Source organism: Danio rerio, chromosome 1, assembly GCF_052040795.2.
Source record: "Danio rerio strain M-AB ecotype USA chromosome 1, GRCz13ab, whole genome shotgun sequence".
NCBI lineage: Eukaryota > Metazoa > Chordata > Actinopteri > Cypriniformes > Danionidae > Danio > Danio rerio.
Genome location: NC_141021.1, coordinates 19,505,446 through 19,525,213, shown reverse-complemented (window position 1 = coordinate 19,525,213; position 19,768 = coordinate 19,505,446). Strand labels below are relative to the sequence as shown.

Below are 19,768 nucleotides of genomic sequence, written 5' to 3'. Positions count from 1 at the left end.
CAAACTGTCTGTCAACAAATGTAGATATGTACTTCTGCGCCGCCATTCACTCATATCTGCCATTCACACGAGAGAGTGGCAGCAGTTAGAACAAATGCTCAATCAAAACTATTCAAATCCTAAATCAATATTAGACTTGCTTTTGCACGCTGGAAGAAGGACAACACCATGGCTGTAGTATTTCTTTTAGACTAGTAAAGTTCTGTTTTAAAACTATTTTAGTCTTGCAAAGAATTTGTTGCCTTACAAATGGGCTATATGCAAAGAAGTGTTGTTTAGCCACTGAAATCTTCTGGCAAAAGATTGATGGGACTATTTTCAGTTTCATAAAGTAACTTTTAAAGCATCGAAAATATAGATTTTTATTTAGTTCAACAAAACATAAGTAAATAGCGCTAGTCTGCCTAGCCTGCTTTACTGAGGTGAGGTTGGTTTTATATTAACATCACATTGGTTCACTTTTGAACAATGACAACCGTGCTCCCTTTATTATTTACCAATATGAATATTCAGTCTGAAAAAGCATGCAAGTATGAGAAATAAGTCTAACTTCTGCACCCCACCAGCCAACCACTAAGCAGAGAAAGCGTGTGACAGAGTGAGACTTGCAATCCTTGCATACATTAAATATTGCACGTTACAACACGTTTTGTATGCCAAACAACTGAAAATATGCTAGATTTAATACAGTTTATTTGTTTCAGAATTTTAGTATTATAAAGTACTACAAAGTCATTTATGTTTATGACATATATGTGACATATAAGTTTCTTGCCTCTATGTGACATAAGTTTCTGGGATAAATGTGACATTTGATATTTATATAAATGAGCATATGTTTCTGGCCTTTATGTGACATATGTTTCTAGCATATATGTGACATGGGTGTTTCTGACATATATGTGACGTGGGTGTTTCTGGCCTATATTTGACATGTATGTTTTTGGCATACATGTCGCATTTATGTTTCTGGCCTATATGTGACATGTATCTTTCTGGCCTATATGTGACATATATGTTTTTGGCTTTTATGTGATATATGTTTCTGACCTTTATGTGACATATGTGTTCTTGGCTTTTATGTGACATTTTTGTTTCTAGCATATATGTGACGTGGATGTTTCTGGCATGTATGTGACATGTATGTTTCTGGCCTATATGTGATGTGTATGTTTTTGGCATATATGTGACATATATGTTTCTGGCATATATGTGACATATATGTTTCTGACCTATATGTGACATATATGTTTCTGACCTATATGTGATATATGTTTCTGGCCTATATGTGACATATATGTTTCTGACCTATATGTGATATATGTTTCTGGCCTATATGTGACATATGTTTCTGGCATATATGTGTCTGGCATATATGTGACATATACGTGTCTGGCCTATATGTGACATATATGTTTTCGGCCTATATGTGACATGTATGTTTCTGGCATATATGTGACATATATGTTTCTGACCTATATGTGACATATATGTTTCTGGCATGTATGTGACATATATGTTTCTGGCCTATATGTGACATATATGTTTCTGACCTATATGTGCCATATATGTTTCTGGCATATATGTGACATATATGTTTCTGGCATATATGTGACATATATATTTCTGGCATATATTTGAAATTTATGTTTCTGACCTATATGTGACTTATATGTTTCTGGCCTATATGTGACATGTATGTTTCTGACCTATATGTGACGTGTGTTTTTGGCATATATGTGACGTATATGTTTCTGGCATATATGTGACACGTATGTTTCTGGCCTATATGTGACGCGTATGTTTCTGGCCTATATGTGACATATGTTTCTGACCTATATGTGACATGTATGTTTCTGGCCTATATGTGACGCGTATGTTTCCGGCCTATATGTGACATATGTTTCTGACCTATATGTGACATATGTTTCTGGCATATATGTGACATATATGTTTCTGGCCTATATGTGACATGTATGTGTCTGGCATATATGTGACACATATGTTTCTGACCTATATGTGACATATATGTTTCTGGCATATATGTGACATATGTCTCTGGCCTATATGTGACACATATGTTTCTGGCCTATATGTGACATATATGTTTCTGGCCCATATGTGACATGTATGTTTCTGACCTATATGTGACATGTGTGTTTTTGCCATTTATGTGACATGTATGTTTCTGGCATATATGTGACATGTATGTTTCTGGCATATATGTAACATATATGTTTCTGACCTATATGTGACATATATGTTTCTGGCATTTATGTGACATATATGTGTCTGGCATATATGTGACATGTATGTTTCTGGCATATATGTGACACGTATGTTTCTGCCCTATATGTGACACGTATGTTTCTGGCCTATATGTAACATGTATGTTTCTGACCTATATTTGACTTATATGTTTCTGACCTATATGTGACTTATTTGTTTCTGACCTATATGTGATGTGTGTTTTTGCCATATATGTGACATGTATGTTTCTGGCCTATATGTGACATGTATGTTTTTGGCATAAATGTCACATAAATTTTTCTGGCATATATGTGACATATATGTTTCTGACCTATATGTGATGTGTGTTTTTGCCATATATGTGTCATGTATGTTTTTGGCCTATATGTGACATGTATGTTTTTGGCATAAATGTCACATATATGTTTCTGGCATATATGTGACATATATGTTTCTGACCTATATGTTACATATATGTTTCTGGCATATATGTGACATATATGTTTCTGGCATATATGTGACCTATTTGTTTCTGGCCTATATGTGACATATATGTTTCTGGCCCATATGTGACATGTATGTTTCTGACCTATATGTGACGTGTGTTTTTGCCATATATGTGACATGTATGTTTCTGGCCTATATGTGATGTGTATGTTTCTGGCCTATATGTGACGTGTGTTTTTGCCATATATGTGAAATGTATGTTTCTGGCCTATATGTGATGTGTATGTTTCTGGCCTATATGTGACATGTGTGTTTTTGCCATATATGTGACATACATGTTTCTGGCATTTATGTGACATATATGTTTCTGGCATATATGTGACATATATGTTTCTGGCCTATATGTGACACGTATGTTTCTGACCTATATGTGACGTGTGTTTTTGCCATATATGTGACATATATGTTTCTGGAATTTATGTGACATATATATTTCTGGCATTTATGTGACATATATGTTTCTGACCTATATGTGACATATATGTTTCTGGCATATATGTGACATATATGTTTCTGACCTATATGTGACATATAAATGTTTCTGGCATATATGTGACATATATGTTTCTGGCCTATATGTGACATGTATGTTTCTGGCCTATATGTAATGTGTATGTTTTTGGCATACATGTGACATATATGTTTCTGGCCTATATGTGACATGTTTCTGGCCTATATGTGACGTGTATATTATTGGCATATATGTGACATTTATGTTTCTGGTCCATATGTGACATATATGTTTTTGGCCTATATGCGACATATATTTTTTCTGGCCTATATGTGACATATATGTTACTGGCATAAATATGACATGTATGTTTTTGGCCTATATGTGACATATATGTGTCTGGCATATATGGGAACCAAGATTTCTAACTGGCGAATGACATGATCTAGTGGGTTGATCTATATGTGACATGTATGTTTCTGACCTATATGTGACATGTGTGTTTTTGCCATATATGTGACATATATGTTTCTGGCATTTATGTGACATATATATTTCTGGCATTTATGTGACATATGTTTCTGGCATATATGTGACATGTATGTTTCTGGTTTATATGTGACACGTATGTTTCTGGCCTATATGTGACACGTATGTTTCTGGCCTATATGTGACATATATGTTTCTGACCTATATGTGACATATATGTTTCTGGCATATATGTGACATATATGTTTCTGACCTATATGTGACATATAAATGTTTCTGGCATACATGTGACATATATGTTTCTGGCCTATATGTGACATGTATGTTTCTGGCCTATATGTGACGTGTATATTATTGGCATATATGTGACATGTATGTTTCTGGTCCATATGTGACATATATGTTTTTGGCCTATATGCGACATATATTTTTTCTGGCCTATATGTGACATATATGTTACTGGCATAAATATGACATGTATGTTTTTGGCCTATATGTGACATATATGTGTCTGGCATATATGGGAACCAAGATTTCTAACTGGCGAATGACATGATCTAGTGGGTTGTCTACTGTCTTGTTTAAGGTGTGCATTCGTGATTTCAGGTGGCATGGCTTCTGACAGAAGGGGATGGACTGTATTTTCAAAGCTAACTGTAGGATTTTGGCAGATCACCTACTGCACCTTTAATAGGCTAATTCCTAAAATTTCATATCAGTTTATTTTTATAAAGGAGGCATGGCACCAAACCCCATATAAAAACCCAATGAGGGATGAGTAATTTATACTTAAATGTATGAATGAGATCAAACAAATTCATATGAATTAGCGACTACATCAAAAGGTTACAAATTGGTGTAAAATAGCATTGGTTAAAACATGCTAGCTGAGTGGTTAATCATGCCAAGACAAGATAACAGCTAATGTGGTAGTCAAAATTTTAAGCTTTAAAACTATTTAAACCAAGATGCAAACCTTAAAGTCTTAAAGTTTGATTAACTTTTTTTTTCTTTTTGTCTAATCTTATTCATAAAACACTTCTGAACTTTGGTTGTGAGAGTAACTACCATTTCACAATCAAAGCTGACGTACTGATTTTTTTTTTTTTTGCCCACAGCTGTCTGTGTATCAATGCCAAATGTTTCATATTAAAACCAATAGCTAGCACATTGACAAACTATGCTTAAGAGGTACCCTGTGCCATAAAAAGTGACACCAAATGGTCCTGACCAAATATCAGCATGTGACTAGTTGAGAATGAGAATATGTAGATCAGAGATGTCAGAGAGAACAATGACTCTAGGCCAGTCTCCAGTGAATTATTAATATCAGTGTGCTCTTCACTTTAAAATCCAAGCTCTGTCATGTAATTGTTTTGGAAGAGCAGAAACCCTCAAGCATCATGCTGTGCAAAATACAGACTGAGCGAAATCTCAAAACATGCATGGACAGATTATATGCAAACAATTTTTCCTGAAAAAACACAGCAAACCAATATATTGCTAGTAAGCTTTGATCCATGTGGATTATACTATTGACCTATATGTATTTACACACTGATCTGATGGATTTTTTATTGTGTATTAATCATTTTAAATAATCCATGCGCGGTAGTAGTTATCTATGCAGTTAGGTCAAGACAGTTGCTTTATGGCACAGGTGTCAAAACCAATTCCTGAAGGGTCGAAGCTCTGCGCAGTTTAGTTCCAAGCGTGCTTTAACACACTTACCCTTTAAGTTTCCATCAAGACTGAAGGACTCAATTAGTTTGATCCGGTGTGTTTAATTAGGGTTGGAACTAAATTGTGCAGAGCTGCAGCCCTCCAGGAACTGAGTTTGACACATGTGCTTTAGGCTTGTATTTATTTCTTTATTGACATTCCCATGTGGTTCTTTCTGGTTTTGGAAACTGACTTGCCAAGCTCTTTTGTTGAACTGAACACAACTGTGTAATTCTGAAAAGTTTAGTGTTCATTAATTTAAGTATAACTTGGATTGTTCATATCGTTTGCTAATTAGATGTACTTTTGGAGTCTTCAAGAGTCTTTTTTTTTTTTTTTTTTTTAAATGCCTAAAGACACTGTGAAAAAAATTCAAATACACCTTCAGAAATACTGTAACATGCAATAGCTGACACAGTCAAAAGTTAATGGTTACAACATGTTTAGAACTAAAGGGTATATATTGGTAGCTCTAAGGTACATATTAGTAATTATAAATTTCAAAAGGATCACTTTTGTACTTTTAGTATGTACCTTCGAGGTATCAATATATAGCTTTCAGGCACAAATGTACCTTTTGAAAAGCGACATCTTTTGTACCTTTTTTTCTGAGAGTTTACTGTTTTGTTAAAATCATCCTGCAGTCAGATGGATTATTTCGATAGATTTAAAGGATGACAAAATAACTCAATTCAGTTCATCTTTATTATTATAGCGCTTTTACAATTTAGATTATCAAAGCAGCTTAACATACAAGTTCCAAGAGCCAATCCATTGATGCACAGCTCCACAAATCCTAAACCAAGCAAGCCAGTGGCGAGGAATAAAATTTTACCAATTGACGAAAATGAAGGAAAAAAAACCTTGGGCACTACCATTTCTCCTCTGGCCAAACTTCTTGTGCAGTTGCTGGAGAATGCTGGACATCCATCTTGGAGAAGCTGCAGGTGTGTAGTTCACTGGCGGATGTTCAGACTGGCCCACGAGATCAATGCTGATACTCCCCTGTCACTAGGGTCTTTCAGGAATTGGTCTCATGCTCTCCACAACATCTGCTCAGGATACAGTTTGGTCCAGGATTATGGACACCTCTAGAAATCCTCTATGGTTGTCATCATCTCTTCACAGGCAATAATCTCTAGAGGCCTCAGGATCAGTATCCCCAGGTGGAAATAGGGAACAAAGAAAATATCTAGCGTAGCTGCTGGTCATGAGATATTAAATTTCAATGCTAAAATGAAGTGCTATTAATCAAAATAGCAGTTATATAAATAAACATCAAAAGCACATGATCATACTGTTATGTGAGGCAGTTTGTGTATGCTGCACTAAAAAGATAGGTCTTTAATCTAGTTTTGAACTGAGAGAGTTTGAGTCTGAGCCTCGGACATTACCATGAAGGCTATTCCAGAGTTTAGGAGCCATAATTGAGAAGGCTTATCCTTCTTTTGTAGACTTTGCTATTCTAGGTGCTACCAAAAGCCCTGAGTTTTTAGATCTTAAAGAGTGAGCTGCATTGTAGCAAGACAGAAGATTTGCTTGATACACAGGAGCTAGATTATTAAAGCTTTATAGGTAAGATAATCAATATTTTGTAATCAATATGGAACTTAACTGGCAGCCAATGTAAGGAGGATAAAATTGGGGTTATATATGATCATGTTTTCTTGACTTGGTAAGAACTCTGGCAGCTGCAGATAGAAGCTCAGTTTTCTGATAAGTGTGTTATTGCGATTAATTACAGAAAAAGTGTGATTAATTGTGATATTTATTTTTTTTTTTTACAGTTGAAGCCAAATTAAAAACAAAACTATAACATTATGAGTCAAGATACATTTACAAGTTAATGTATGTTAAACAATCTTATGAGTTAAGATACATTAATTACATGAAGATACATTTCATTCCAGTGTCTTTTATGTGTTAGTTTTTTTTTTCTGTGTTTTTCTCCTGTTTCCTATCACTCATATCACTCCTACTTTCAACGTAGCATTTCCTAGTATGGATTTGTATATTGTTAGCATGTTTTTAGTAGCATGTTTAGTAGTTCAGGTTTTTAGGTTTATGTCAACTTAAAATATATATATATATTTATTTATATAATTTTATTATATTATAAAATTATAAAAGTAAGCTATTATAGACAGTTAATGTTTCTTAATTTTAAAAACAAGTGGATAAACATCACATTTGCATTCCAAAAAAAAAAAAAAAAAAACATAAGACTTAACAATAATGATGTACTGTAATTCAAAAACGGGTCAACAAATACTGTCAAGAATTCCAAACATTGTCATTGAGTGTCATTTTTGTTTTTTAAAGAGAAACACCATACGAAAATATTACATAATAGTACCTGTTGTTTTTAAGTCATTGTTTTATCAGTAACAAAGTGTGTTTGCAGGGTGACAAGCTTTGCAAGTTTTATGGAAGAATATATTGTCCTGACACCCCTAGTGTTTTGGCTGTTTAGTAAACTTTAGATGTTAATTTACAGCTGTGCTAAGCTGAAAGTTGGTCTGGAACAAATTATGAAGAATTCTTCAAAAGTCACCTAAGCACAGACAAATATCTGTATTTGTAAATAAATAAATAATATGATTTTTTTTTTCGCACCATTCAGCCATATGCAGTTTGGCGGTTCAGATTAGTCAATGTTGTCTTGGTGTTCATGTAACTGAAATATTTTTATTACATTTACAATTCAAGGTCATAAATAGTGAAAAGGTTGAAACTTCAATGAAACAAAGCGGTAAACTCAGTAAAGTCAAAGTCATCAGAGTAATAAAAAAGCAACACCTGTACAATAAAATTTTCCTCTGGGCATCTCCAAATTCTCTTTTTTTATCCCTTAAGCATTTCCCGTCTTCAAATTACCCCTCCATCGCAGACAACAATGCCAAAACCCTGTTTCTCTCTCCTTTTGTTCTCTCGTCTCCCCTCTTTCTTTTCATGTGTGTTACAGTGCTTGTCCTTGAGCAGAGTTGTCAAACACGGCCTAGATTCAATTCCTGTTCCAACAACACACACTCTCACACACACATACGCACACACAGCTCTCACCCATTCATGCACAACTCTGTCCTGAAATAACTTCTGAGGTAAACGAGATGCTAAATAATTGAAAGAGAGTTACCTCAAACAGCTGTGTGGGGGAAAAGAAGAAGAAAAAAAGTGAGGAATCAAAATTCAGCCAATTAATATTCTTTATATATTTGCAACGTGATGTTGTAATAAAATGTAACTACTTTATGAGCCACTCATTTCTTATTAATTCTTGTTTCAAACTCACCCATAAACTTAAAATCTTTACTAATTCGTACCTTTTTTCATCCCCAAGGATCCTTCACAGAAGCAGAAATTGTCATAGTTTATTAAGCATTAAAAATTAAAATATTATATATTAATTATTACTGTGTATATCAATGTCTTATTCACTCTTTAAGTAAACAAAAGTAAAGTAAATACCTTAAAAGTCTTATTTTTAGTTATGTATTTTTAATATTTATAAATGTGCTAAATTGTCAATTAAGTAATCCTAACTTTTTTTAACTGCCATTTACATCTTATTTACTAACATATTAAAAGTATTATTCATTACTTATGAGTCAAATTAACTTCACCCGTTTCATTTTTGTTGACTTTAATTTGTAATCAGAATTAGAAGTTTTTAAATTTTTTTATTTTTTGTACTTTTTTAATTAATACTCTCACCATTCCAAGTCCAACATTGCTAATCAATATTGCTAACTAATCAATGCTAATTATAATGTAATTAAAAAATGCAAGAAACTTTTCTTTTTTTGTATGGTTTCTTAAAACGTCAAATTACATTATTCATTATGGTGACTTATTAGTTAGCTAAAGCTTGTGCTAATTTAATTATCAGGAAAGCTATTTTTATGAACTTGCCTCACTTTGTGTAAAAACTATCATGGTAACACTCAAATTTCAACATTTATTTTTCTTGTTTCTGGACTGCCGTGCTGCCCTATAGAGGAAAAGAGGAGGAGAGGAGGTGGAAGGGGGGATTCTTCAAGACGAAGATGACTAAGGTAAGACACTTTGGTTATTTATACTAAGTTAGGAATTGTCTGATTGGTGAATCATACGTTAGCTAAAGCAGGTCCATGTCACTCATAAGCACATGATCCTCTTGAAATTACACAGCAAATTCATTGGTGTTAAATTTCAAGTGTTGTGGTAATTCAGAGTAAAGTGTTAAAATTCTAGTGTTAGATAAAGGTAAGATAACCCTCTCGGCGTTAGAAGCTGATTTGCTTCCTTGTCATACAGAGTAACATTTATCTACCTTTGTAGAAAAGCCTTGTATTTGAGAAACTAATCAGAGTGTCTGAAATCTCGCCACACCCTCATTCACCTGGCCCTTAAATTGGTCAATTAGTTTAGTCCACTAGACAGAGCGAATGACCACAAATAAGTGAATTCAGACACCTGCTGTTGAACACCTGCTGTTAACAAGCACAATCACTGAAGGAATAAGAAATTGAAGGAAGAAATAAATCTACAGACACAGCCTCACACCAAACCAACTGAATTAAAACAGAGGATTAAACAACTCCATTAAATAATAGTATAAGCAGCTTCACTGATTACAGTTTGACTTCATTTCTGTAAGAATATTTGACAATGAACAGAGGTTTATATTTTTTTATTAAAAATATTTCATTTGACCTCACCATCATGGAGATCAGAGGCTGCTTATTTGAGCTCTTGAAGCTTTATTCTTATAACCTAATGGTTCTCTGACTGTTATAACAGTATTTCTAAAACTCATCAGTTATAGCAAGAAAGGTCAAAAGAAACTATACTTTAAAGCTTAAGTGTTCTAGATATAATTTCAGATGTTTAATAAGTTGATTGATAATATATGCAAATATAGTTGCATTAAAACTGCATGGGACAATACTACTACCAGTCTGCTGCTCTTTATAGAAAATTCAACAAACAATTAGGATGCAATTAATAATTACAGTGTCATGCACTAAACATTCAAGCTCCAGCTTACTCATTATGACACACAGACATCAAGAATCAGGATATGAACCTCAACCGTGGTTGCTAAAAAAAAAAAAGCTGCATAGTTCATGCCGCAATGCATGCTGGGTGCCAGCATAGTACAAAGCTCCCAGCATGCATTGCAGCATGAATAAATTATGCAGCTTTATGTTCTTACAATCTCTTTCTTTTCCTTTATTTTGTGTTGTTTTTGGGAGGTGATATTTCAGTAGTGTTTTTTTTTTATTGATTTTTATTTTTTTGTTTGTCACCATTATTGAGATTCAAAGACTAATTGTTGATGTCTAGGTGTTTTTAAGTATTGCTACAGGTCAAACATTCTCATTGTAAATGGTCTTTTTAAACCTGTTATAATAAGGTCATTAATTGTTGGAGGTTCAGTGGTTTCATTTATGTATATTATTTATTTCACACACATAACTAATATGATACTGAATTAAAAAACAAGCAGGAAGGATGGCTATGATATCATAAATAACCTTTTCAGTCTGACACTTCAATTTTCTTTTGGCTTTCCATGCTATATGTATAAACAGTGTGATTAACACCGATAACTTTAGCAGCCAAATTAAAAGACATTTCCAGCAAGAAGTTGAAGAACCTGACTAAAGCAGACTCTGTCCTCCATCATGGTGACTTCAAATGAACAACAGAAATTTCATACAGAGCTTTTGTTCACATGACAGAAATCAAGTCAAAGGTCAGTAATAGGTGAAGCTCCATGATAAGTTGTTTAATGTGATGAGTTTTTTTTTTTAAATATGTGGAAAAATAACCTTTTTTATTGTGTACTTTGTTTTATTTTTATTGATTATTATTTTATTTAGAGTTTTTTTTTTTCTCAGTTGATTTCATCTTTGGTTTTGGCTTGTGTTTTTCTTTCCTTCAGTGATTCTGCTTGTTAACAGTTGTTCATCAATAATTCTCAATCATCCTTTAATTAGACACTTAATTGTCTCCTTAACTTCATTACTGTCTGAGTGTTCAGCCCTCTGTAGTGAGGACACTAGTTAGGATTTTGCTCTGGAATTTAAGGCTTAAGTGTGTTCGAATGAAAAATACAGACTATGGGATGTATTTTTAACTGAAATATTCTGGAAACGAATGTATTTACGAATGTAAAATGTTGAAAACAGCAGATTACTGGCAACCACTGCTGCCAGTATTTTGACATACATTTAACAGATATTTTACACAATAAGAGTTTGCTAATTAACACTCTGGGTGTTAAACATTTTAACACTTTCAAAAGTGTTATTTTAACACTTATAGTGGTTCCCATATAAACACTGAGGGAGTGTTAATTTTAACTCTAAGGTAGTTAAATCTACCAAATCTAAAATTTGCAGTGTGAGTTCGATAAAAAATACAGACTGTTGAATGTGCTTTTAACAGAAATATTCTGTAAACTGAATTTATGAATGTTAAAAACAGCAGATTACTGGCAACCAGAGATGCTGGTATTTTTCCGTAAAATCTAAAAATGAAAAAAAAAGAAAAACAGCAAAACGGTTTTTGTGTCACCATTGTAGAGCATAATAGCGTCTCTGTTCCAGTCCAAGATGAACTGAGAATATTTGATGTTATGCTGTATCTTCTTTTGTTTAAAGGTAACTGTGTAGTTACTAATGCAGTCAAAATCAGTTCGCTAATTGCAATCACACATGCAAACATTATTACATCTAAAGACTATACATTTTTGAGTATCAAGCTATGATTTTGTAAAATGAACAATGTATTAGTTCATGAAATATGGTTATTTTTTGTAAATTCATACAATTATATAAAACTTCCATGTTTTTCACAGAAAGATTCTGGCAACCACAGCTGCTGGTATTTTATCGGAAATTTAACAGATATTTTACACAACAAGAGTTTGCTAATTAACACTCTCTTGGTGTTGACAATGTTAACACTTTCAAAAATGTTATTTTTAACACTTATAGTGGTTCCCATATAAACTCTGAGGGAGTGTTAATTTTAACTCCAAGGTAGTTAAATCTACTATCTAAAATTTGCAGTGTAGCTTATAAATAAACTTCACTTTGAGTCAAACAATTTCTCCATTAGTACATCAGATTTTACAGTGCACGATTGGACTTCTATGACTTTCCTCAAAATGAAAACTTACATACAGTAGTTCTCAGCAACTCAGCATTTAGACATGTAGGCATGGTCAAGATGATCTGCTGCAGTTCACACCAAGCATCAGAAAGGGGAAGAAAGGGGATTAAAGTGATTTTGAACGTGGCATGGTTACTGGTGCCAAATAGGCTGGTCTTAGTATTTTAGAAACTGCTGATCTACTGGGATTTTCATGCACAACCATCTCTAGGGTTTACAGCAAATGATCCACAAAAGAGAAAATATCCAGTGAGCGGCAGTTCTATGGGCATAAATGCCTTGTTGATGCCAGAGGTCAGAGAAGAATGGCTAGATTGGTTCAAGCTGATAGAAAGTCAACAGTATCTCAAATAACCACTTGTCTGAGGTATAAGGAAGAGCATCTCTGAACCCACAACATTGGGACGCAAAACTTGAGGCGGATGGGCTACAGCAGCATAAGACCACACCGGTTGCCACTCCTGTCAGCTAAGAATGTGCAAATTGTAACCTCAGTTTACTAGTCTCACCAAAATTGCACAATAGAAGATTGGAATAACGTTGCCTGGTCTGGAAAGTGTCTTTTCCTGCTGCGACATTCGGATGGTAGGATCAGAATTTGGCATCAATAACATGAAAGCATGGATCCATCCTGCCATGTATCAGTGGTTCAGGCTGGGGGTGGTGGTGTAATGGTGTGGGGGATATGTTCTTGGCATACTTTGGGTCCATTAGTACCAATTGAGCATTGTATCAATGCCACAGCCTATCTTTGTATTGTTGCTGACCATGTCCATCCCTTTATGACCACAGTGTTCCTATCTTCTGATTGTTTATTCGACATGACAATGAGTTCACTGTAATCAAATGGCCTCCACAGTCACTGGATCTCAATCCAATAGAGCACATTTGGGATGTGGTGAAATGGGAGATTCACATCATGCATGCACAGCCATCAAATTAACAGCAACTATGTGATGCTATCATGTCAATATGGACTAAAATCGCTGAGGAAAAATTCGGCCACAAGGGAAAAGGCAGTTCTGAAGGCAAAAGGGGGTCCAACCCGGTACTAAAAAAAGCCTTAAGGTGTACTTAACAACCTAAGTGGATATATATATATATATATGAAACAACTGGCAAACTAAGTGGTCAGTGAGTATATATACAGTGTATATATATATATATATATATATATATAGCAAAAAGGTACAGATAAGACCACAACATAACTAAGAGAATAAAAGAAAACATTTTCTCTTATCATTCTGAAATGTCTAAAAATCATGACATCAAAATGTCATAAGTGTCACCAAAATGACTGGCTGCTATAATCTGAACCGTCTGATATGCTGTCACTCTTTGACATAAAGCATCTGAGATGATTGCCAACAAACATGACGTTTGTCAGAAGGATTTATTGTGTCAGAATTGATTCTCTTTATACACAAAACGGAAACAATAACTGTTTTTGCAAATATCACAATTAAATGTTCAGCTTGAATGTAAACAAATGTCAGGCCATTCAGACTAATATATTTTTGAAGTGACCCAAAACTACAATTGAATTTAAACATAATGATTGTTTCTTGTTTTGCTTAAGTACGTTTTAGTAATTACGGTTACCAGTTCAGGAAATCATGATAAAACTAAAAACATCAGAACAGACAACAATTCGCACAGCTGTCAGTGAAGATAGAGGGCAAATTACAGTTGTTTACATTTTAACACCAAAGCATGAGGATTATTTGTGTCGTCTCAGCTCCAAACACCAGGAAACAACAACAGTAAAGCATACACATTTCCCTGTAGACACAAACATACAAACCTTATTATCTCATTTTTGTCTCCCTGCTGTCAAGTGCTGAAATACACCATTGATCTTATTTTCAATAACAATCTTAGCTTGGGTGTGTAAATTATTACACACACACATACCTGTGCATTGCATATGCCACATAATCTTTACATTGCAAGATCAAGGCTAGAACTTTCTCATTGTAATGAACTCAACAAATGTCTGATCTCTTATCATAGGCAACGCACTAAAAATGTGCCTGAACAACAAAACGGCCAACAAAATGTGCTGTGCAAACATGTAAAATTATTCAGTTTGAAATGCAAATGTTTGAGAGATATCTGTGAGTATGTGTACTGTAATGAATAGAACTCTATTTTGAGACAACATGAAAGAAAATGAGACCAAGCGCTGTTCCACATAAGCATTCTGTAAAATAGTAATGGTGAGGAATGCAGAGACACTCTAATGAGAGGAAAGACAGAGCCGTACAAAGGTGGAGATGCTCAAGAATGGCTATATAAAAACTTTAGCCAAACACATAAAACTTAATAAGGATTTAATGAAAAGACTGGAAAGTTAAGTTAAAGTCATTAGGATACATGATAAAAAATCCTCAGACCTCATTTTTACCTTGTTTTAGTAGTCTTCTGGGTAATATAGAAATTGCAGTTTTTTAATGTTTTTTATGTTACTTTTTTAGTTCATTCACTTGTTATGACCACCAGCAAAACAAATACCAAGGGGAAAACACAGATTTGACCCATACAAGGTCACAGTGTAACTTTTGTTGAAAATCTTTTGCTTTTATCTTAACTGTGAACTATTTAATAATTTAAGGCAAATATATATGACAGTGCATACTGTAAGTTTAAAAATTAGAGAGAATCAGTAAAACATGAATAATTCTCCCTTGTGTGTGAGCAAGTTGTAAAAAAGGTTAGCCTTAACTGCAAATTAAAATGTTATAAACCAGAACCATATACAGTATAAAACAGATAAATTAAAAATACAGAAATTTACTGCAGTTTTCAGCTGAAATGAATCTTGATAAATAATTTTTTAATAATTATTGTTTTTTTTTTTACTGGACTGGAAAAGTCATGGTACTTACAAATAAACAAACTAACAAACAAAAAAACTAACTAACTAACTAACTAACTAACTAACTAACTAACTAACTAACTAACTAACTAACTAACTAACTAATAAATAAGTTATTAAATAAATAAAAAAATAAGGCAATTTGTTCCTGTTGTCGCAACCCCAGATTAATAAAGGAACTAAGCTGAAAAGAAACTGAATGAATGAATAAATAAAGAAAGAATGAACAAACAAACGAATGAACGAACAAATGAAGCACCACTGAATGTTATCACTTCAAAACACTTTATGCAAAGTGCACAACCCAACAAACGTATGTGAATACTGAGGTAAAAATCCTGTGGAACACAGATGAACATAAGAGCTCCTAAAAAGGTCACACAAGGCTGTATTAGCAAATTCATACATTCTTTAACCCTATTAATCAAGTTTAAAGAAGGGTTTAGTTCAGTAGTGGAATGTTATTTTGGTAGCACTTTACAATAAGGTTATTTTAGTTAATGTTCAATAATCTAACATGAGCAAACTGTGAACAATACATTGATTACAGTATGTATTTATCTTTTTTAGTATTTACAGTGTATTAACTAATGCTGACAAGTATTATCTTATAATGTTAGTAAATACGTAAACTAAAAGGAACTAATATTTATTATTATTATTATTAATATTAATAGTTTAATAAAACATTAGCAAAATCACATTTATATGCCTTTTACAAGCATTGTGGTTGCATGAAAACTTTATCATTAGACTTTTTTTAAGCTTCTTTAAATCATTTATATGTTCTTCACTCTATGAAAAAATTTTTTTTTTTAAATCTTTCACCAAAAGGTTTGTATAAGGCATTGCTACAAAAAATACATTTAAAACTTTTTTAATATTTAATATAATTTCCATTTTTGCAAAAATGTCACTACATCACATATATTTTAGGAACCTTGTTGATATTTTTTGTTCTTGGTACACTGTATATCCCCTCTTACTTTTTAACAGCATGTACTCTCAAGCTGGTATGCAGTCTACAAGTTCGTGCCAAACCTGATCTAAGTTTCCCCAGCATGATTTGAAAACAATCCAAAGAACATTCAAAGGAAACTGAAAATTTGACCTTTTGTGCAAAGAAGTTCAAAAACATTTGACACTCAATGTCAAAAAGGTGGTGTGTTTTTATTTAAATATTCTGACTACACTCTTTTTTTTATAAAAACCTAAATCTTTGCTGTTTTTTTTTTGTTTTTTTTACAAAAACCCAAAACTTAGACAAGAAAAAAACCTACCTCATTTTCAGTGTGTCTCAGAATGTTGGGCGCACTTTAATGATTTAAGAACTTTTAGACCAGGTGATTATTCCAGAAAGCATGTTTTGTGACTTATTTGGGTAAGTTTGAGAGCAAGTAAGTGGATAACCTCAGCTTTGGTTCCATCAGTGGTAACTTCTCGGGTAGATTAAGTAGCCATAGCAACTTACTCTCTGAAGATAACCTGCTCCGGAGTAAGTTGCTATGTTTCAGAGTTTGTCTGTTTCAGAAAGTTTACTAAGCATTGCTTGCTCTTTTGATGAGAATTTTGATGGACGTATAAGCACAGAAGTTTTTTTTGTTGTGAGAGGGTTATAAGTTTTCATAACCAAATGTACATTTAAATGAACGTTGCTGTTTTTCAAAAGAATCATTAATGTTTAACAAACCTTTTGAAATCAAACGTGACAAACCACGGGTCTGCGCTTACAATAGAAAACATTCAGTGCAGCTCTTTGTGTTTGCGTCCGGGCATATTATGCAACTGTACAATGTGGCAATAGCGTGTAGGACCATCTGTACAGTATGCCTGGCACTGAACTGTTTTACACACTTTTATACAGTTTCTTGATCATAAACCACTGCGAATCATTACACAGATGATTCAGAGCATTGCAACATCGTAGTGCACAGTGTGCCATTAAAGAATATCAGAGCGCATAGCGGAGCGAGTTCGAATCTCATAGAGATCTTGTGTTTTTCTCTCTTTCTCTCTCTGCACCCCTCATATTTTTCTGTAGCTTATTTATATGGTTCTCAAATCTGATTGGCTGATAGTAATATCACATACAACCATATCACATACAACCGGCAAAAAGCAGACACTACAGATCTAAAGTTTAAAAGATGCACACTCAACTGTTTAACTGTCAGCTTATGATTTGAATCCGGAAGAAAGTAGTTCTTCATTCAAAAGGGTTTTTGAGACTCTTCATGTTTGATTTAGTTTTTATATACACAATTATGCTGTCAAACTGTTGTATAAACGCATTATCACACTTGTAGCAGTGCGATATGGCTGTATATCGGCACTGGTGGGGGCAACGCATGCCTCCCACCAGTGCCGATATACAGCCATATCGCACTGCTACTCGTGTGATATTGCTCATATATATATATGTATATATATATATATATATATATATATATATATATATATATATATATATATATATATATATATATATATATGTATATTATAAGAAGTGGCAGCTTTGTCTTTTGTAGGAAAATATATCCATATTTTAAGATGTAGGACATCGTTCATATGTGTACATCTATTCACGCACCCCGTAAGCGCACATTAACCCGCGGTTATCTTCAGGAGGTTGATTTAAGTAACTCTTATCAGTTGTTTTAGAATCAACATACTCGCGGTAAGCAGGTTTTGGGTTAATTAACTGAGAGTTCAGGGTTTAGCAGATGATAAGTTAACCAAGCTTTCTGGAATACCCCCCTGTTCAATGAGGGGCATTTAATGTGTTTCTGGGGTGACACTAACATTTACTAATACATAATTTTAAGGAAGTAATGTGTAGCTTTTAGTGTGTACTAAAGTTAATGTACGTCACTGAACTACTTTTAAGAGGAAAACAAATGTACAATTTGGGATATCACAGTTAAAAAGAAAAGAAGAACATCAGAAAACACTGACAGGTATCAAGAATATGGTTTTAATTTTCACTTTTTAATAAGAACTCTGTACCGATTACATACTCTGCGCTTCTTTTAATATTTTCCTTGTGAACTGTCCATTAAAATATCTCTTGCTCAGTAATTTAACCAAGTAATTCCACACACACTTGAGGCTACGGATAGAGTGAAACAAAATTAAGCGAGGCTTATTGGAGCTTGCACATTCCTCTGTGTTTGATGGATGTCACTGTTATAGATGAGGAAACTTGTTATGATAGATGGTTCGGAAGAATCCAAGCTTCATTTAAGCTGAGGAACATAATTGAGGATGGCGGAGGAAAGTCTCTCCAACAAAGTTGACAATGACAATATTCAAACTCTGTAACCAAGCGTTATGCAATTTAAAGCCAATCTAAGTTTCCCAAATTATTCATGGAAAAAGTTTCCGATATATGTTTGGTTGAGTGTGTTCATCTATCAGGGCCCCCTGTCCTCAGCAAATATATATATCCCAGACAGCACACATACGTTGGGCCGACGTCGTGCCGATTTTCAAAACTCCATCGGTGCGATGTCGCTCAGGGAGCGTTTGCTAATTGGCAAAATGTCGCCGCGACGTTGGCAAATGATCGGAAACGCTGTCCGGCCGATGTTAGGACGACGCAACCGGAAATGTATTTTTTTAAGCAAACTCTAATGCACGGCACAAAACAGATTTTGTCATATATATATATATATATATATATATATATATATATATATATATATATATATATATATATATATATATATATAATGTATTTATAAATATTTCCGTTAAACAGAAATTAAGGGATTATATATATATATATATATATATATATATATATATATATATATATATATATATATATATATATATATACATACATATATATATATAATCCCTTAATTTTTGTTTAACGGAAATATTTTTTAACACATTTCTAATCACAATAGTTTTAATAACTCATTTCTAATAACTGAGTAAATAATATTTGACTAGATATTCTTCAAGACACTTCTATACAGCTTAAAGTGACATTTAGAGGCTTAACAAGCAAGTTATTGTATATCGATGGTTTGTTCTGTAGACAGTCGAAAAAAATTGCTTAAAGGGGCTAATAATATTGACCTTAAAATGTTTTTTTGGAAATTCAAAACTAAAATATAAATAAAAGAAATAAGACTTTCTCCAGAAGAAAACATAACATTTTCTTGCTCTGACCTATATATATATATATATATATATATATATATATATATATATATATATATATATATATATATATATATATATAATAAAACTGGTTGTAAATTGTGCACAATGTTCCAAGAAAACAGACAAAA

At 33.3% G+C, this 19,768-nt stretch overlaps 1 protein-coding gene across 1 annotated transcript in view; it reads left to right on the top strand.

Annotated features, from left to right (window-relative positions):
- Positions 1-9,474, top strand: part of LOC147846784 (uncharacterized) — a 228,672-nt gene extending 219,198 nt beyond the window's left edge. Inside the window, exon 8 of the mRNA XM_087237060.1 lies at positions 9,417-9,474. The gene's annotated coding sequence lies outside the window, so the exon portion shown is untranslated. The remainder of the gene's footprint in view (positions 1-9,416) is intronic.
- Positions 9,475-19,768: the final 10,294 nt, after the last annotated feature.